The 22199-nt window shown below is 39.7% G+C and overlaps 1 protein-coding gene across 4 annotated transcripts in view; it reads right to left on the minus strand.

Annotated features, from left to right (window-relative positions):
- The window catches only part of DNM3 (dynamin 3), a 386126-nt gene that overhangs the window by 308551 nt on the left and 55376 nt on the right, over positions 1 to 22199 (minus strand). The window lies entirely within an intron of this gene.

Genomic DNA, 22199 nt, shown 5'->3' on the forward strand with positions numbered 1-22199 from the left:
TCCTTGTCTCTTCCCTTGCTATCAGGGTGACACAGTCACTTCTTGCTGTTGGCAGTGCATTTGTTTGTAAGCCGTTTTCCCATTCTAACTTGTGGCTTTACATTTTACTCTAGACTGAAAAGTCCAATCACCCAGGGTGTGTGTCTGAGTCTAAAACAGAATTGGAAAGGCCCAGAGGAAGGCCACGACCCTGCAATGCATGAGCTTTAGATCTCAGACTTGGTAATATTAATGTTGGCTACGCAAGCCTCCTTGTGCTTCCTCCTGATAATCAGCTAAGTTTAGAAACTGAAAGTAAAAAGGAGAATTTTGAATAACTGAGTTATTACAGTATTATTTAAGAGTAACTGAACGTACAAATTCAGAAACAGCTGAAATTCAGTGTTACATCTTGTTTTAATAAGACAAAACATAAGATGATTTGCTAAGTAAAAATCCCGAGTCAATGAAAGTGAAATGACTAGACTTTGTCATGAGAATTCAAGTAATCAGATTTCAATCCAAAAAAATACGATAGAAAGTCTAAGATTTGCAAAATGTAAATACTATATCCCAATAGAATCTTATACACAAGGAATGAAGCTTATAAATGAGATTTAAGTAGTAATCATATCAGAACTACAATTGTATAAATATGTAAACAAAAACAGTCTCAAAGAAAGCATCAGAGCTACAGTATGCATGGCTGGATACATTATAATATCCTACCTGCTTGACCAAAGAGAATTTTTCTATCAGTATGCACTTTATGTACAAGTTGTCAGAAGAAAACATTTTAACAAGGAGTATGTGGTAAACTCCTCACATGTCTTCATGACAGCATGCTGAAGGTCACTATCAAATGGAAACAGAGCCAATCATAACATTTGTGATAAAAGATATGAATAGTTCATTTTCTGCATATACATATTCAATTTTTCCAATAACATTTGTTGAAAATACTACCCTTTCTCCACTAAACTGCCTTTCTCCACTAAAAATCAGCTGTCTATATCTGTGGTCCATTTTTTAACTCTATTCTGTCCCATTGTTCTATTGGTATAATTTTGTGCCAATGCCCCACTATCTTGATTATTTTAACTTTATAATAAGGGTTAAAATCAGGTAGTATTCATTCACCAACTTTGGTGTTATTTCTTTTAAGTTGTTTTGGCTATTCTGGGTCCTTTGTGCTTCCTACGAATGTTAGAATCAGCTTGTCAATTTCTACAAAATAATTCCATGTTTGAATCTTTATCTACAGCACTCTTTGCAATGTTACTTGGAAAAGGTGTTCTCCCCTGGCCCAACTTTGCACATATATACATATGCATGTGTTTACAGCACATCTCACTAAAAAAATGCATTAAACTTTAATGAAATACATATTTTTATAACTGGAGGTACATCTCCTCTAAACTCTGTTTCATTAGAGCAATCACATCAGTGTTGTTGGTAGCATACAAAAATGTTTATCTATGGCCCAAGCACCATCTTACTAGTAGGTATGGTATAGCTTTGTAATGAGGACACAAATGTTTGCAACAGAAGTCTGAACAAATAATAATAAAGATTTTTATCTTGACTATGTGAAAATTCTTGAGCATGATATTCACACTTGATTGCAGAAAATTAAAATGCAAAGTAACTCCCTCTGATAAGATGCCTTTGCTTCATAAATTACAAAAATTACCCTATGACTCGGACAATAGTCAATTCACCCAATTCTTTTTTTAATTTAATAAATCTTTATTGTTCAGATTATTACAATTGTTCCTCTTTTTTCCCCATAGCTCCCCTCCACCCGGTTCCCACCCCACCCTCTGCCCTTACCCCCCACCACTGTCCTTATCAATAGGTGTATGATTTTTGTTCAGTTTCTTCCCGCATCCCCCACACCCCTTTCCCCCCGAGAATTGTCAGTCCACTCCCTTTCTATGCCCCTAATTCTATTATATTCACCAGTTTATTCTGTTCATCAGATTTTTTTATTCACTTGATTTTTAGATTCACTTGTTGATAGATATGTATTTGTTGTTCATAATTTTTATCTTTACCTTTTTCTTCTCCTTCTCCTTCTCCTTCCCCTTCCCCTTCCCCTCCCCCTTCCCCTTCCTCTTCCCCTTCCCCTTCCCCTTCTTCTCCTTCTCCTTCTCCTTCTCCTTCTCCTTCAAGAATACCTTTCAGCATTTCATATAATACTGGTTTGGTGGTGATGAACTCCTTTAGCTTTTTCTTGTCTGTGAAGCTCTTAATCTGCTCTTCCATTCTGAATGATAGCTTTGCTGGGTAGAGTAATCTTGGTTGTAGGTTCTTGCTATTCATCACTTTGAATATTTCTTGCCACTCCCGTCTGGCCTGCATAGTTTCTGTTGAGAAATCTGCTGATAGTCGTATGGTGCTCCCTTGTAGGTAACTAACTGTTTTTCTCTTGCTGTTTTTAATATTCTCTCTTTGTCTTTTGCTCTTGGCATTTTAATTATGATGTGTCTTGGTGTGGTCCTCTTTGGATTCCTTTTGTTTGGGGTTCTGTGCACTTCCTGGACTTGTAAGTCTATTTCTTTAACCAGGTGGGGGAAGTTTTCTGTCATTATTTCTTCCAATAGGTTTTCAGTATCTTGATCTCTTTCTTCTTCTGGCACCCCCATAAATCGGATGTTGGTACACTTGAAGTTGTCCCAGAGGCTCCTTACACTATCTTCATATTTTTGGATTCTTTTTCTTTTTACTTTTCCAGTTGGGTGTTTTTTGCTTCTTTGTATTTCAAATCTTTGACTTGATTCTTGCGATCCTCTAGTCTGCTGTTAGATCTCTGTATAATATTTTTTATTTCAGTCAGTGTATGCTTAATTTCTAGTTGGTCCTTTTTCATATCCTCGAGGGTCTCGCTAAATTTATAGGCCTTTTGTAGAAAATTCTTGAAAAACCTTATAACCGTGGTTTTGAACTCTATATCCAGTCGTTTGCTTTCCTCCATATCTTTCATTTATGATCTGTTTCTTTGTCTATGCATTTTGGCTACTTCCCTGAGTTGATAGAGTGGCTTTGTGTGCTAGGTGTCCTATAGGGCCCAGTGGCTCAGCCTCCCCAGTTACCTGAGGTAGACACTCTTGGTGCACTCCTTTGTGGGCTGTGTGCACAGTCTTGTTGTAGTTAAGCCTTGATTGTTGTTGGTATCACTGGGAGGAATTGACCTCCAGGCCAACTGGCTGTGAGGATCAGCTGTGTCTACGATGGGAGAACTTCTGTGCTGGAGACACCCTTATGAGACAAGATTTGCAAAAGCCTCTGTGCTCAGCTTGGAAGGGGCAGAGTCTGAGGGCGGAGCAGACAGCATTGGTTTCCCATCAGCCCTACTCTAATAGGTCCCTGTGTCTCAGTGTCCCGTGGTAATCGCTGCAAGCACCTCTGAGAGAAAGCCGCCCTCGAGTTCCGCCTGCTGCCAGACAGTCCAGTTTCTCCCCGAATGAGTCTGGGTCCCCAGAGTCTCGCCCAGAACTGGAGTTCAGTCCAGTTGGGAGCTTTTGTCTCCCTCCTACTTGATAAAGCCAGCCACGTACTCAGTTGCCCACCCTCTCCATGCGCGCGTCTTAGTACCTCTGCCTTCCACAGCTCCTCTGAGTCTCAGTGTGCTTTTCTCTTTTCTGACAGTCCAGTTTCACCCCATATGAGTCTGGGTCCCCAGAGTCTCACCCGGAACTGGAGTTCAGCACAGTCAGGAGCTTTTGTCTCCCTCCTGCTTGAGAAAGCCAGCTGCACACTAAGTTGCCAGTCCTCTCCGCGCTTGCGCATCTCTGTACCTCTGCCTCCTGCAGCTCCTCTGAGTCTCAGTGTGCTTTCCTCTTTCCTTCTAGATGTAGAATTTCCACTCAGCCAGCCTTCCTGTGGTTCTGGATGATGTCCGTTTTGTCTTTTAGTTGTAGTTTTGAAATTGTTCTGCAAGGCAGCAGTTTAGGTGTTTACCTATGCCGCCATCTTGGTTTCTCCCATCCAATTCTTTAAAACTTTTTTTAAAAGGAGGGGGAATGAAAGAAAAAGAAAAACTAAAAAATTGTTCCTAATGAAACTCAAATAATAGAGCAAGTCAATTAGTACAAATTTACAATATTTTAAGGTCTTCCTTTAACCCTAAGGGATTCTTATAAGAACATTCAACACTGAGCAAAACCCACTGTACTATGTGGTGTGTTTAAATGATACTAACAGATATGTACCTATAAAAAAAAAAAGAATACTAAAGTCTTGATCTGAAATGCAGTACTGTGGTTTTTCAACTCAATTTCTATGTAAATTAATGCTTAGCTACAACAGTCATCAATTATCTCAATAGAAACCTAATTAATAGAAAACTCTCTCTCAAGGAGACTTCCTTTAAAAGGGGCTCAAACATGGAGGTAATCAATTATTTTTGCAAAATAGATAAAATTATAGTTGGAAAAAGGGCACTCAGTGAAAAATACACAAGATACAAATAAACTGTCTTGCGTGAAAAACAAGTATACTCATTTTAGAGCATCCTTAAACATGAATCTACAACATAGACCACAATGAAAACAGCAATCTCCATAACAATGGATTAACTATTGATCCTCCAAATGTCATTTTACTAAAAGATGATTTGAAAATATGCTCTATCATTTGATTACTCCTTTTGGTATCATAACGTTAGAACAGCTCATTGGAAATACCTGCATCCTTCCTCTTTCAACCAGGAAGTCTCTATAATCACCCCTAAAAGTAAATGGTGTCTCTTCCATAGGTTGCTGTGAGCATGGCTGTCTGCTTCTTTCACCAAAGTTCTCCCACTGACTAGTTATACAGGCTCAGAAAATTTGTATTATATCAAAGAGTAAGTGAATGAAAGCATTTAACACATAGTAAGCCCTTAATTTTAAAAATAGTCCACAGAAAATTTAACTAAATATGGAACAGCTGATCCAGATAGCAGAGGTCTTCATTTCAGAGAGGTTAAGTAAGCTGCCTGACGTCACACAGCTAGAAGGTGGCAGTCCAGGATTTATTAAATCCAGACATTCTGGCTCCGGAGGATAATCTGTGGACCATCCCACACGGACTGCTTCTCACAATCTCTGCCCTCCTCGGAGATTCCAACTCGCAGCTTCTCACAACTTCTTTGTTGTCCACAGTTCCTTCTTTCCACCTGCCACCCCCTCTATCTGGGCATCTCTCTAAGTCCAGGAACCACATGTGCTACTCTCTCTGCCATGGTCCGCAGTCTATGGGGCTCTGGAACCTTTCCCCATAAAAATGTACAAATTTACATATATACAGAATTTTCAGTAGAATTTCAGGGTATCCATAGATAACTCTGCTCTACCCTCCTCCTGACCGGAATAAGTGCTTAAAGCACCTAGCATACTGCCTCCTGCAAACACTCAATAAATGGTCTGTATCATCATCATGATTATAATCAGTACCTATCAAAATATTACCTAACAAGGTCCTACTCCAGTACTATTTCCACTAAACACTTTCTTTGATCGCCCCCACTGTAAGGAATGCTTTTTTCCTCTGGATTTCTTAGGGCCCTGTGAATATATTATTCATGTAATTTTACAGGTAGAAAGAACCTTAAAGACTCTATCCAAAATGACATGTTTAAGACTATTCGTATAACATGTATTACACTTCCACATCGTAGTAACTATTTGTTTATACATCTTGTCTCCAATGCTTAGATGCAGGAACTGTCTCTTCTACATCTTCGATTTAACATCCCATAAGGATTCAGGAATGATTAAAAGAATAAATGAGTGAATGAATGAATAATTCCAAATGAAAGATGAATCACTATTTTTCAAGGACTCATGAGGCTTTAAATATGTCTTTCAGTATTTTAGAACATCCGGTATTTTTTTCCTCATTTGGTATGAATCAACACAACGGAACAAAATCTTTCTCTGCACAGACAAAAGATCAGGGTCTTACCATGAGCCTTCTCCTCTCCTGGTCTAACCTGCTATAGATACTAGCTATAAGATGCTTGAGAGTGTCTTACTGCTCTCTGGGCTTCATTTTAGTAAGATATTTAATACCACAAAAATATTATATTTTCAGTCTCCCAAAAGCTGTTCTGACTTCTGTGCTAAGGTTTTTACTTTCCTTGGTGAGCCAGCCATCAATTGCACATTGTGCTTCTTAGGTTACAGAACTGAGACTGTTTTCCATTCTGCAATATGATATATCCTTTCAACTGGGAGTTGAGTTTTCTGGCAATACAAAAATCTACTACTTATTAAGGAACTACTTACTCTAGAGGACACAAAGTGTTAACTATGATTCACAATCTTATCCAAGTTGAAAAGTTCATATAACATGTATTACACTTCCACATGTATTACACTTACCAGAACTTATCCAAGTTGGAAAGAGAAGACAAACTTGTGAAAATGAAGCAAAAGATTTCAATAAGATGTCGTGATAGAAATCAGCATCATGAACAACTGGCCAATGAAAGGTGTGCTTCGGTCCTTTTGGATTTAGTGAAGAGAGGGGTCTTTTAGACTGGGGTAGTCTATAAGGGATTTATGGAAGGAGTTGAGTCTGAGCTAGACATAGGAGGGTAAGTGGAATTGGGGAAAAGCCAAGAAGAGAAAAGAGAATATTTAAAACTACAAACAAATGATAACAAAACCACCCAAGTGGAAAAGCAAAAGGGAACTGGGGATAAACCAGCAGGGCAGAAAAGCAAACATCCAATTAAAAAATATATTTGTAGAGTGAATGAATGAAAGAATAAAGCATTTACGGAAGAGTGTCAGAGACTAAATGCGCCCCTCTTTGTGGGTAAAAGCTAAAGAAGATGTTGCACATACAGCATTTGGCACTGGTCCTTCCATGCTCAGAATATAAAAAATGTAGGCTTGCCCTAGCCCTGTGGTCGGCAAACTGCGGCTCGCGAGCCACATGCGGCTCTTTGGCCCCTTGAGTGTGGCTCTTCTACAAAATACCATGGCCTGGGCGAGTCTATTCTGAAGAAGTGCTGTTAGAAGAAGTTTAAGTTTAAAAAATTTGACTCTCAAAAGAAATTTCAGTCGTTGTCCTGTTGATATTTGGCTCTGTTGACTAATGAGTTTGCCGACCACTGCCCTAGCCAGTTTGGCTCAGTGGATAGAGCGTCGGCCTGGGGACTGAAGGGTCGCTGGTTTGATTCCGGTCAAGGGCACATGCCCGGGTTACAGTCGCCCCAAAAATAAACTGGAAGTAATTATACATCTTCCCCAAAATGTTTTCATTTATCACATTTAAAATAGAGTTTGAATCCAAAATTTTATTTTCTACACATATTCTTAGAACATATCAGTTGTATAAGTCAGGATATAATTTAACACACATTAACTCCTGTTAATACCCACAATATCCTGGAAAGCAGGTGTTATTATCCCAGCTAAACTGTAACTTCTCTGTGCCTCAGTTTCCTCCTAAATAAAATTACAATAATAATAATATCCCACAGAGCTAACGAAATCAAGATTTACCAAAAATGTTAACCTTAAATTCTTTACTGTATATGAGTTCACCTTTATTAATTACTCTTTAGTAATTCCAAGTATGTTACTGGATCCCTTTTAAAAAATATTTCAAGACATAGTGGATATTTTGTATTTCAGAGTAGTCCATCTATACTGTGAACATAGAAGTAGGCTGCAAATGAAAGAACTATATAAACTAAATGAGAAAAAGTACTCATTTTTATCTGTTTCAGCATAAATCTGTAGTTTTGCCGAATTGCAAGCCCTAAAGCCATATGGACTTGTATAGCTAGTAATTTTTGATACTTCCTTTTTGAAAATGTCTTTTCATTCTGAATCCTTCCCATCAATGCCAGGTGAGGGTAGCTCTTGTCACCTCTCACCTGGACACCTTATGCCCTGGCCTCTCCCTATTTGATCTACCCTCCCCTTGTATACACAGTAATCCACTCAACATGTATATATGGTGTGGTTATTGTTGTGGTTGTGATCGCAGCTTTATCGTTTCATTGGCCACACTGTGCTTTTTAAGTATCTGACTCCCCTTCAGGTATGTGGGTTCCTACAGGTCTAAGACTATCTCATATTCATCTCTGATTCCTCTATATCTCCCCCAGAGCCTGAAATATACAATGCATTCAGCATATATTGGGGGAGAGGGAATGAGTCCTTTTATAATTGTTTTTGTGTAACTAGGAAAGTTAGCATCTTTATTTATTTATTTGTTTGTTTGTGTGGGTACTTGTGCATTTTTTAATTGATTTCAGAGAAAGGAAGGAAGAGGGAGAGAGAGATAGAAACATCAATGATGAGAGAGAATCATTGATTGGCTGCCTCCTGCATACCCCCTACTGGGGATCAAGCCCACAACCTGGGCATGTGCCCTGACCAGGAATTGAACTGCAACCTCCTGTTTCATAGGTTGACACTCAACCACCGAGCCACACCGGCCAGGCTAGCATCTTACTTTAGAAAATTATATTATTTGTGAAATGATCAGACTTATGGTGTCTTATAAATGGAAATTTGTCAAATTTTCTAAAGTACAGCTGTGCATAGCTTCCATGCCATTAAGTAGTTCATTAACCAACGCATTCATGCAGACAGCGTTTTTATGGTAACTGCTCCCCTGGCTAAGAGATAACACTTCCCAGCAACTCCATGATTCATAAGAGAGTAAGAGCTAAGAGCCCACCCATCTGGAATTAAAGGATGAAGGTTGCCATTACATGGTAATGCTACCCATATAAGGACTTGAAAAAAAATTTAACATGCTGAGCCAGGTGTTTTAAAAAGAGATTATCAGTTTAAGCTGTTTTAACAGAACTTCTCTACCTTCAAATTGTGGTGACATTGTATTAGTGAGTTAGACATCCCTAATTAAAACAGAACTGCTCAGCATCGGATCACTATAATTCACTAATTCTCTGCTGAGAACATATTTTTAGCTATCTCAGGAAAAACTGCATAACGAAGTGTTGCCCCAGTTCCCTCAATTCTACTTATCCTACTTGAAATGCCACAATAGGAAAATGTTTTCATTAAAAATCATCCATTTTCAGTGGCTGGTGTGGTTCAGTGGTTGAGCATTGACCTATGAACCAGGAGGTCACGGTTACATTCCTGGTAGGGCACATGCCCAGGTTATGGGCTCGATGCCCAATAGGGGGTGTGCAGGAGGCAGCTGATCAGTGATTCTCTTTCATCATTGATGTTTCTATCTCTCTCTCCCTTTCCCTTCCTCTCTGAAATCAATAAAAATATATATTTTTTTAAAATCACCCATTTTCCAGTGATGTTTTCAAATGGTGTGATTTAGAAGTTTCTGGATTCGTCCCCAAGAGCTAACCCTCCCCTTGTAGGAATGAGTAAGCATGCTAGCTGAAATGGAAGGTGATCACATATAAAATTCCACTGCCCCCAAAGGGAACTGCATTTCAACTACAGGAATACTAAGCAGCCAAATGATTTAAGAACATCAGGGCTGACAGTCACTTTGCTATCTTAAGACAATTTCATTTTCCACTTTTGTCACCAAGGGATAACAGTAGGCACCCAGAAATCAAAGAAGGTTAAGAAATGTGTGAGGGGGGCCGAAACCGGTTTGGCTCAGTGGATAGAGCGTCGGCCTGCGGACTGAAGGGTCCCAGGTTCGATTCCGGTCAAGGGCATGTACCTTGGTTGCAGGCACATCCCCAGTGGGGGATGTGCAGGAGGCAGCTGATCGATGTTTCTCTCCCATCGATGTTTCTAACTCTCTATCCCTCTCCCTTCCTCTCTTTGAAAAATCAATAAAATATATTTAAAAAAAAAAAAAAAGAAATGTGTGAGGGGGGAACGAGGTCCTTTTGCTACTTCAGAAGGTCCCAGACCCTGTTCTGATAGGCCCTGTCCCAACCCCCTCACTGGGACATAAGATAGTAAGTTCATGGCAACCACAGAGGAGAAACAGTAAACAAGTCAGAAAAGAGAATCAGGACCCCAAATTATCTCAACAGGCTGGAATCATCCGTGGAATTTCACAAGAGAAATTTACTATCATAATAAATGTAAAGTCCTGTTACGTCAATAAGGAGAAGATCCAGGTGAAGTACAAAAAAAGAAGAAAAAAGAGTTGACAAGTAGAGTGGACTTCAAGTTCAATATCAACCAATCATAAAATGCCCCTGCCCCCAAAGTAATGTGACCTAAGACTGCATTCACTGCAAGCCCACGTCTAAAACATGAGAGGCAGCCGTCCCTCTGAGCTACTGCCGGTAGAGCCCACGGGTTCTGCGAACAGCTTTCCGGACAAACTGAAGCACATGGAAAAGGATAAGGTCCACAGCAGTGAGGAGACTCAACCCACACTCCACGTTCCTAAGGAAAATTAAAGCAGAGGCTTAACAGATTCAGTGCTTTTTATTCTGGAGGAATTTAATTCAAAGCCAGAAAGCATCATTCTGGCTAGTAGCATTCCTCTAGTTAAATTTAAGGAAAAGGAGGAAGCAGAAAGGTACTGTGAATAAAAATAAAGAATTGAGAATTGGGTATACTGAGTGCTTCCCTAAGTTCATATCTTTTTAAAGCTCAGGTAACTGGTATCATTGAAAGCGCAAGATAATTTGCCTAAACTTCCAAAACCAGAAATAATTATCATGATCAGAAGTATAAATATGGCATTTAATTGCAAAGGGGAAAAATAACAGCCAAGTTTGTGATCTGTAGATAATTGCAAATATCACATTCAGCTAGAATATGATGTTTGAAAGAACTATACCTTCCAGAACTATGAAGCCATAATTATGGATATCTGCATCTAATACAAACTGAAGAAGAGACTGAGACCATCTCTTAAATGGCAATTTTTATTTGGTGGGAATTTGAATGTTTTAAAGCTCTGAATTCCTTCTCTCCAAAAAAGAACTATTATATAAATGTCTACAGTAATCAGCCATTTCTTACCAAAAGCCATAATAACTACCTCTCTGAGTGAGAGAATAAAGCAAAGTAAAAAGGAAAGTGCTTTATTCATATGTTGGCAGTAAAATCAATGCTATTAATGATAACAAATGGAAATTATAGCCCCTTAAAAGAATCATAATTTGGAAATGTAGAGATGTATCTCTCCTCCAGGTATAGAAACTCTTTTGCATTCTACGGCAGCAAAAAAGCAACTGAGTAAGTTACTTGATTCACATTACAAAATAACTCTCTTCAAAATAGCCAGTGAATTTTCTGGTTCGTCCATTTAAGCTCATGCACAAAATTCCATATCATTAGTTTTTATGGGATACAAACCGCCATTGTATTTTCACCCACGGAAGTTTATATTGGATAGGATCTCACAAGTCCTCAACGTCAGCATTTGGTGGGGATGGAGAGCAACCCACTCATTCATTTAAACAAGTGGTTACCATTTTACAGGAGCTACATGCAGGTGCTGGGCATAAAGTATGGTGGCCTCTGCCCTCAAGAAGCTCACTATTACTGGATGAGACAGTCAGCTAAATACCCGGTTATGCAACAACGTGATGGGGTTTATTAGAGAAGTCTATGCCAGGTGCCATGGGACAGAAGGAAAGGCACAAGTAATTAAGGGAAGGTGGATGTTGGAGAAGGCTTGCAGAAGGGGTGGCCTCTGAGCTTAAGCTCTTTTCACAGGAGAACTCAAGTGTGTCAGGAAGAGTGGATGACAGAAGGAATTCCAGAGAGAAACACGGCCTGAGACAGGCAGGCTCACTGTTGACTGGTTAACACAAAAGGGAATGAGACTGGGAAGACTGGACCACACTCTGAAGGCTCTGGGGATAAACCTGAATACCTCAGCAATCCTAAATAATTGATTTATGCCGTAGGTTAAACAATTGCCCACTGCCCTTGAGCTTGCATTGTAGTAAGCCTTCTAGACAGGATGCTTAAAATGTTTCCTTAACATATGGTATCACCCTGCTCAGAAATCTACAATGGCTTTCTGTCTTCAACCACAACATTCCAAACTCCCTACTAAGTTGCCAATGTTCTCGATAAGATTGCAGCCTCAAGTCTTCGTCACCTTGGACCAAGTCCGCCTCATCATCAATATATATCCCACCCTCAAGACCTAACTTTAACTCTGTCTCTCCACCTACAAATCACCCAGCCTGCCCTCTGTTCATCCGAAGTACATCAGCTCAGGGCCTCCACTGTACTTCGTCTAACTACTCAAACCCACTCGGATCTCTCCTTGCCCTGAACTCCTTCTCGACCACCCAGCTTATCACTGAATGGTCAGTTTTGCTATGTCTCCCCAGTACAGAAGCCACGGCTCTTATTTCAACCATATAACCCCCCAGGCCTTGCAAATACTGGGCCCAACATACAAGAACTATGTAGTGATGTATCAGATAAACAAATGGTTCCAGTTGACATTGGGAGCAGAGAACACACTTTTAATCTCTTTTTAAAATATAAAAATATTTTTATAACAATAGATGGTGTCAAATGGGGACTAGATTTATCGGAGTGATCACTTTGTAAGTTAGATATATGTCTAATCCCAGAGTTATACACCTAAAGCTAATATAATACTGTATGTCAAGGGTATTTTAAAAATAAAAATAAAATTTTTTAACATATGAACACCTTGATTCTTGTATACCAACTTTAGAGGATGTCCAGTTTTTACTTATTTGAATGTCACCTGTCGAGTTAGGCATCGCTGTATGGTAGAGCGTGACATATGGGGAAGAAGAGTTCTTTCTGAGGGAAGAACACACAATCTGGTGATGAAACGCAGAGGTTTTGGGAAGCCACTGTCTAGGGATTCTGTGCCAGCCTGTAGTACTATGCTTAGGACATCATATTTCAAAGAAGAGAACTCAAGGCCAAGTATGCTCTATACTGGCCAAGGTCACACGATAAGTCAGCAATACCATTCAGTTACACCGAGTTTTGCTACCTAAGCAGAAAATCTGCCTCTTGAGAAATCTGAGTATTCAGAAACAAATTCAAACTCGGGCACACATTAGCACATTGCAGGAAAAGAAAGGCAAGCAGACGACAAAGGAGGCCTTTAGAATGCAAAGCACCGCATGTAAAATAGTTCAAGGTTTGGTTGCTATTATACTGGACTAGTTGATAACCAAGTAGGCACCATGTCCTACATTCATCAAAAGAGGCAGAGATAAGAGATTTGCAATACTTTCCTGCATTGAGATCAAATGGGAGTTTTTTCAGAGAGGAAGTCATGTTTTAAGTAAAAGAACAGGATAGAACAGCAATCACCAGGATCATCACAACCAATAAAGAAACACCAAGTCTTCTTCTTATTTGAACTAAAGACTCAGCAAATAGGAGTCTAGTACAATATCTTAAAGAGGATTTAACCTTGGGACAGTGTGTATGTGATTAGTCACATTGTGTTTATTACGGAACAGCTTTGGGAAATAGAAGGCACGGAAACCAAAGTGTGAGCAGGGTGCGAAGGCACATCCTCCTGCCCCCCAAACCCCCGAATAAGCAACAGTCTCTGTATATGACTAGGCCACAACTGCAGAGCCACTGGGTAGATGGACACAATTTTCTGTTAGAAATATTATGTGTCCATCTACCCAATGTCTCTGCTGTTGTGGCCTAGTCACATACAGATAGATTTATAGAAAGAGGTTTATTAGGAGGGATAGGCTCACAGGATTAGGGAGGCTCAGAAGTCCCATCTGCAAGCAGTTCTAAGTGGTTGTACCATTTTACACCAGACACCACCGGTGGGTGAGAGCCCAGTTCCTCCATGTCCCCATCAGCACTCGGCAGGGCCAGTCTTCCTCCTTTCAGACATTCTCAGGGCTGCATGACGCTATCTTCTTCTGGTGTTAACTGGCTTTTCCCTGTTGACTCAGGATGTTGAGCAGGTTTCCAGGTGCTTATTCGCCACCCCTCTTTCTGCCTACCCTGGCAGCTCCACTCTGCACCACGGCCTCGGTAAACTACAGATGCTCGCCCCTGGATGGAGAACCCATGCCTAACATTTCAACTCCCACATTCAGGTAAAACTAGACTAAGTATTGGTAGGACAATGTGCTCCTATCACTGGTACAATTAGCAATATCTTACAATACTTAAAATATAGTCTGCAATTTTCCATATGAATATTTTACAAATGGGCCTGCTATTTATTTCATGATATCAGTAAATTCTTCAGGTTTCCCTATAATTAAAAAAATAATAATAATAGTAATTTGGTTTGGTTAAGGTATTGTTTTGTGTTGTTTTCGTTTTTATTTTTTTGGTAACTTTAATGTTTTCCTCTTTAAAAAAATAAAATGATAGGAATACCCTCTTTAATATAAAAATCAGATAAAATCTAAGTGAGGTACTATAGTTTTACTTCCTAACCAATATACCTAAACAAATTACATAATTGAGGAAGTCACATAATACTGCATTTTTTCCCAGACCTCTTGAATGCCTGAATACTAGGAAATAGAATAGTTTTCATAATCGAGTTGTAGTCGACAAATCTTGACCTTAGTACTTCCTCTATCCGGATTCTGCTTTAACCAGAAGAATTGCTTCGTGCTTTGGTCAGATTACCAGTTAGGAATCCAGCTCCCTCAGGAAGCTGGTCAGTTTGAGGAAGTCTGTGGACAGGGCTCCCTGCAGAACCAGGAACATGTAGGGCTGTTTCCCTTGGCACCACTTCTTTCAATCACCTGTGTTATCAGGGAAGAGCTGCCTTCCTTTTTCTCTCCAGAAGTGATCACATCCGTGAGAAGCCCATTCAGATGTGAGCTTACATACATGACATGGACATTTTCACCTTGGCGCTGGGCACCTGAAAGTCTATCACAGAGATTTTCCACCCTTTTCAACTCATGGCACACATAAACCAATTATTAAAATTCTGCCACACACCAAAAAATATATTATACTTTTTGTTGATCTGACCAAAAAAAAAAAAAAAGGTATAATTTTGATTCATTCATACCAGACAGCTACTGTTGTGTTTGCTGTTGTCATTTTTTTTTAAATTTGACAATCTAAGGGAAAAGGCTAAATAGTCAGATATTGCATGTTATAAATATTCTTGCGGCACACCGGTTGAAAATCGCTGGTCTATCGTATCACCCTTCCATTCCTTAACACCCAAAACTCTAAAAACTCGAAATCACAGGTTAACTTGGGCACTCAAATAAAGAAATATCAGAATTCTTAACCCAGCTCATTCTGAAAACATCTCAGTATTAACATCCCCTACTTTCCTTATGCATTATAAATTAGCACCTTGATTAAAAATTTAGTGGCACTGCTTAAATTGTCAGGTCTGCAGCAATTTATCAATAAAATGTTGCTTGTATAATACATTAACACTTTTCCAAGTGTTTTCAAATATGTTATTTTATTTCTCTAAAATGTTGTCTTTGTTTCATCAGCTGTCAAACAGATTGAAATGTTGAAATGCTGTCTGTTCGCTACAAGTAGGGTATTTTAAAGATTAGAAATAATTTATAAATCACTCTGAACTTACTGAAGATGGAATTACCTTAAGTTGCTAACCTTGGGTAGAGTGCTAGTAGCTGTTGCCACTTAGGTGATGTTGTTTTAAGAGCTTGAAAAAGCTCCTATGGATTAAAAACAAATGAACAAATAAACAAAAACCTCTCCTTCCCACAAGAAAACTCCGCTAGTACAGACTAACTTCTATAAGGTAAGGCTTCTCATTCTTTGCTGTTAAAATGCAAAGACCTTTGGAATATTAACACTTTAATGCTCATCCAATGATATTTTTTCCATTGATTTTTTTTAAATCTTTATTGCTGAAAGTATTACATATGTCCCATTTTCCCCCACTGACCTCTTCTAGCCCACCCCGGCCCCCACCCCCTGCCCCAGGCCTTCCATTGATTTTAGAGAGAGTGGAAGGCAGGGAGGAGGGGCAGGGAGGGAGCGGGAGAGAGAGGGAGACACATCCATTTGTTACCTCCTGAACGTGCCTTGACCGGGGCTAGGGATCAAACCTGCAACCCAGGTATGTGGCCCTTGACCCGGAATCAAACCCTCAACCCTTTGGTGCGTGGGCCAATGTTCTAAGCACTGAGATACACCAGCCAGGGCGGGATATTAACACTTTAAACTGTATCAATTACTTGTATCTTGGTGTAAATGAACTTATCAGATGCTCCTTAAAAGGACTTTGAAGGTGATAAGAGGATGCAAAATTCAGGCACCTGGGAGAGATGCAATAACATAAGGAGGAAAAATAAACATAGATATAGCATGTTGAGACCAAAACACCAACTTACTTCCCTTAACTACTTTACCATTTTATCTTTGATAAATCTTGAGATTCTACACAAACACTAAGGAGCTATTGTTATTAGCATACCTACAATCATTATTGGCCAACTTTTGAAAGTAAAATCAAATGAAAGACCTTCAGTGTCTGTTGTGAAATACTGATTTTTCTCAGCCTGGAATCATGAAATTTAAAACATTTAAACTATAAGTAACACTTTTTAAAATAGCTAAGCCCAGTCCAATTAGAAGTCCTGATGGATAGATAATGCACATCCCTTTCCCCAACATACATACATACAAAACCCGCTCTAATAAATTAATAAAAAAAAACAGTATAGTGTGTATGTGGAAAGACACACACACACACACAGGTACATAGATTGCAATTCTTTTGAAGCTGAAGAGAAGAAATGAAGCCGACCAAATGCAGCCCCTTGATCCACAGGAACCACAAACCCCACCTGTCGACCACCATGCTGCCATCACAGTGACAGGTTCTGCTCCCAATACCTCGTATCTCACTTCTGATAGCTGCCATTCCTGGTAATAGATCACCCCTCACTAACCAAAAGAAATAGCTTTACCATGAGAAGAGAGAAGGTGCTCAGTAAACTATGGACTACGTATTCATTATGCATTTACTTTTATGAATACCCCAATTTAACGATCTCAATAGCATAGATACAAAATAATTTTAAATTTTATTTAAAAGGCTAGCAACAACTTAGACAACAATAAACAATTTAGACAACATCCCAAATTATACCTATCAAAATAGACGTGCGTTATAATTAAGTATGTTGATGTTTATTCTGAATCCTGCACCTATACTTGGTCAACAAAAAGCCTACATAGATTCTAACATGGACATTGGTAGGCCTGGACATAGCAAAATGAAACATTAAAATAATACAGTGATGAAGCGTTAGATATGTCATGTACATGTCAAGAAAAAAAAGGGTTTTGATGAGTAATGAGAAGAACAAGGGCACATGGATATTCAAAATGAAAATCATAATTGACATGCCTTAGATTTGAGACCCTCCAAGGACAGAGACTCTCAAAGTGCTTTTGACTCATGGCTTGTAAGTCACATTACTTGTGAAGTATTGCATGACCCCAAATTCCTATCTAATTAAGCAATAAAATTACCTGGTAGGTGAGCCAGGTAATTCCATCCAGGCCTGCTACTCATGCAGAGGTTTAAAAAATTAGGTCTCTTTAAATATTAGACAAAATGAGAGTAACAGGAAGACAACTGAAGAAACATCGTATGCAGGACACAAGCTGGCAACTTCTCTGCTGTGTGGCACACCGTGGGCATTCAAAATCTGCTGAATGAATGCATGCATACAAAAATATGAGGATAAAAATGCACCCAACAAATACACTTTGGGAAAACGAGAAGAAATTCCAACAGGTGTGCAGGAGATCTGTTTTTAAACTAACACAATCACTTGAAAACTACTTAATGAGAATTTAGTTCCCTTTGTAAAATGAACACCTCTGGTTAATATAAAACCATCTTGTAAGCCAGCAGAGTAGCTCGACTATGGTCTGTTGGTATGCTGTTTGGACAACAGAAAAAAAACAGTTTCTAAAAGGTGTAGGCCAGTGGTCGGCAAACTCATTAGTCAACAGAGTGGCAAACCGCAGCTCGCAAGCCGCATGTGGCTCGCAAGCCACAGTTTGCCGACCACTAGTGTAGGCGATAGCAGTCAACAGATGAGGTAACCCATCCTGCCCTGATGGTCAAGCAAATACTGACGTCAATGTTTTGTGGAAAATGAAGATGCAGGCTGTGGCTGTGGAAAGATAACGCATGTCCCACAGAGGAGGGGAAGGCAGAGAAAATACATTCCAGACTATTCCAACTCATCCAACACCTGTGATCTGGAAGTCCAAGGGGAAAGGATGAGAGTGGAAGGGGTAGGTAAGTAGTGACTGTTAGTTGACCTCAGCCATGGGCATGATGTGAAACAAGTCTATTCATCTTCCTACAATAAAAAACACATCTTCTCCGCTCAGATCTAAATAGATATTAATAAATCTACAAATCTACAGCTTATCTTTTAATCCTCTTCACCACCAATTATTTCAAAACAACACAGTTTTTTTTTTTTAAAAATGGGAGTGCAGAGGGGGACAGAAAGAAAGAGAAGTCTCCAAATTAAAGAACGTGGTATTTCCCTTCCATCCAGCCTCTTTCAGTAGACATAGTTCTAGAGCAGACATTAGATGGACCCAAAGGGTCTCAGGTCAGAGAACTGTAATTTTTGGATTGGAAACTCAAGGCAATTACAATTCCTTCTCCCACCCCACACCTCAAAATGGAATAGAGACCAACAAATTATTGCCAACTCAAGTCATCTTACCCTCACAATCAGGAGTGGTAATTCTATTGAAAATATCATTTTTTCATTTTCTTTAAAGAAGAAATACATCTTTAATTCAGTAATTTCCTTCCTCAGTGGAAAATGTACGTGGTGTTAAAGGGCAGTCATCTAACTGGGAAGAAATAAAATTTGGGTCAGGTTTGCTTAGAATAGCTCTGTGACTTTTCTCAAAATTTTGAGAGTTGAGTGAAAATTGTTGTGGACTTTGTATTGGAAATTACATAACTGAGCAACTGGAAATTCTAAGTCTATTAATAAATGTGTACTCAATCTTTAAGGTAAGAAAAAATTACCAACAGAAGAAAAGCAGTAAAAAATAACAGGTTCCGAATGTTGTGAAAAGGAAGGAAGGAGGAGGACCTCAGCTCAGAGATGAGCAGATATGTGGTTACTGTTGCAAAGATTTCACTTGGGTGTTTGTACTCTGCCAGGGAGGTAAGTCGATTATGTAACAACAACCTAACTAGGTGTTATTAGAACCTCAGCCTCTGATAGTCTAAGAAGATCCTCAGACATACATAGATCCAATCATTACATTGCACACCTTAAACTTACACAATGTCATATGTTAATTATATCTAAATAAAGCTGGGGTGCGGGTCTTCAGGCTCTGAAATGCCAGGGCCAGATGTGCTGGTGTCAGAGCTGGGGGCCCCGGGCAGCAGCAGGACAACACACTTCGGCCATGAACACACTTCGGCCTGCTTTGGTCCAAGCACACTGTGCAGACCCTGATGCATGCTTCATGAGCAAACATATGGACAGTTTTTTTAAATGATGGGTAATTTCTCAATAAAAGGAGCCTATTAAAAAGAAGAAGGAAAGGAACCTAGAAAAAGAAAACAACAGGAAAGAATTAGATGAAGCGGTTATGAGTGCTTCTCACAGTGTGACACCGGGAGCAACGGCTCTAAAGAACTTCTTCCTTGGCAGTAGTTCTTTACAATGCAGCAACCTGGGCCTACCCCAGACCTGCTGAATCTCAACTTCGGCGGGGGATGCCCAGCAATCCCCAGGAATCTTATGCACATGGAAATGTCAAAATAACTCTACTCAAGGGACATTAAACCAGGAATCTGCGCTTGGTATGCTAACCTCGTCGTCGATGGAAAGCAATTGGGAGCCAGCACTGGACCAGAACAAGGTCAAAGCTGTAGTTAAGAAAGAATGTGTTCAGAATCACATTTGTTTTCACCATGAGGTTAACTTGTAACAGTGAAAATAAAATAAAGATTTAGTCCTCTGCAAAAACAGACTACCATACTAAAATATCTATTTTAATCATATTCAGATATTTAAGTGTAAAACAAAATGAGATCCGTAGTTTTAAAATATTTCTAATGTTGTTATTCAAAATAACATATTGTGTGTTTTCACTAATATGTCTCAGTCGAAGTTATGATCGTAGAAAACAAGTCCTGGCCATTGTACATAAATGAGGGTTTAAAGTCTCTCTAAATCTACAAACTTCTTTAAAATACCTCACCTGTGAAAAGGTGACGTTTTCCTCTGGACACTGCCTGTTACAGGAGGAAGCAATCTCCTCAAAGACCCTCTGCCCAGTTGCACCTGGACTCACAAGGCCCTTCATGCCAACCTGAGGATGGAGCCCGGTGGGCAGCCCCTCGCTCCGACCCTGGTGATTCACCAGCTTCACAAGCCGCGCTCCTCAGACCTGAACTCTGTGTCTTCATCTTTGTCAAAATGGTCATTCACAGCAACTCCAACCAAGGACCCAAAATACTGAATAGTAACAGTTCTCTAATACATTACAAGCCCTATGTAATTTTTAAAACATGGACATGTTACATGGTGCAGTCAATGCAATTCAAATGTGGGAAATCAAATGTTGATGAATTAATAATATATTTGATGTGCGTGAAAGGAGGAAGCAGCAAGGAAACCTTTTACAAAAGATCACTTCTGTAATTTGAACAATTATCTTCAATTTACCCATTTTGTAATTTCTGATTTTTAACATCTTCATTTCTTATACTAATGTCATTGAAATAAAGGAGAGGGAGGGGATACAATAGCATTTAGAGGAATATTTTAACATAGTAAGGTACTTCAGGAGACAAAACCACTTGTCCTCACCCATGCTCTACAGGTTTTACTTTTGTAAGTCCTTAACAGTCAGTAACTTTTAAACCAAAGACTTGGATTCTGATGTTTTAAAAAACCACCTTTCCTTCATGGGGAAGGGCACATCAAATTCCCAAGAGATCGCTTCTTTTTATATATATATATATATATATATATATATATATATATATATATATATAAAATTGATTTTTTACAGAGAGGAAGGGAGAGGGATAGTTAGAAACATCGATGAGAGAGAAACATCGATCAGCTGCCTCCTGCACACCTCCCACTGGGGATGTGCCCGAAACCAAGGTGCATGCCCTTGACCGGAATCGAACCCGGGACCCCCCAGTCCACAGGCCAACGCTCTATCCACCGAGCCAAACCGGTCAGGGCTAGATCACTTCTTAAAACAGTGACACTTTCAACAAACTCAGTAGTTCATCCAAAATAGAACACTCAGCCTGGCCAGCATGGCTCAGTGGTTGAATGTTGACCTATGAACCAGAAGGTCACGGTTCGATTCCCAGTCAGAGCACATGCCCAGGTTATGGGCTCAATCCCCAATGTGGGGCATAGAGGAGGCAGCCAATCAATGATTCTCTCTCATCATTGATGTTTCTATCTCTCTCTCCCTCTCCCTTCCTCTCTGAAGTCAATAGAAACATGTTTTTAAAAAACAGAACACTCAGACATATTAGCTTTCTCAGTCTGACATGTCACTTAACCCATAAAAAATAAGATCAGGTGCTGAGCAGAAGGCCCAGTGGGTTGCTGGCAAATGTTTAACAGCTGGCACCCGAAGGGGCAAAGAGGCCTGATCTGTAGCATTTGCCAATTTCCATCCTGTAAATACTCCCACCATGACCATCTTCTAGCTACCTCCGTGATGTCACTGAATATGGAGATGGAACAGGAGGTACACCATCGGATCTTGGAAGCTGGCCCAAGCCAGTTTCAACATGGCACCAGGGGAAGCCAACGGGCACTGAAAACTGTCCCCTTGTCTTATGAAGACCCTCTACCTACTCCCTTGCTCTTGATACTACAGTCCTTACCCATCACCCCAGCAACGTCTTGTCCAGCTCTTGTTCCCCAAGCCACACCTTTGGAATCCCCTCAGGAGCATGAAAAGACACCTCTTGTACTACAACCACACGAAAGAGCAAAATGTGGGGGGAACTGCAGGTAAGTCTGTACTCAGTGGTGGAGTGGAGGGATTCCTCACTTGATGGCTTTATTTCTCCGGAAAGTAGGAGTATTCGTGGTTATGCTGTACAGTACAGATGAATTAATTACAAAGATAAAATGTTATTTTCTAGACATAATTACCAGGATAAAATATTATTTTCTGGGTGTTTAAAAACCTACAATCAAATGAAGCTTTCCCATTAATGTAATCAAAGGAATTAAAAGAACAATGAAGGAGGGAGCATTTGCAGAGAAGTGCAGGCAACTCCCCACAGCAAGGTGATCACAGAAACGTTTC

This window comes from Plecotus auritus (genome assembly GCF_963455305.1).
Source record: "Plecotus auritus genome assembly, chromosome: 12".
NCBI classification, from domain to species: Eukaryota; Metazoa; Chordata; class Mammalia; order Chiroptera; family Vespertilionidae; genus Plecotus; species Plecotus auritus.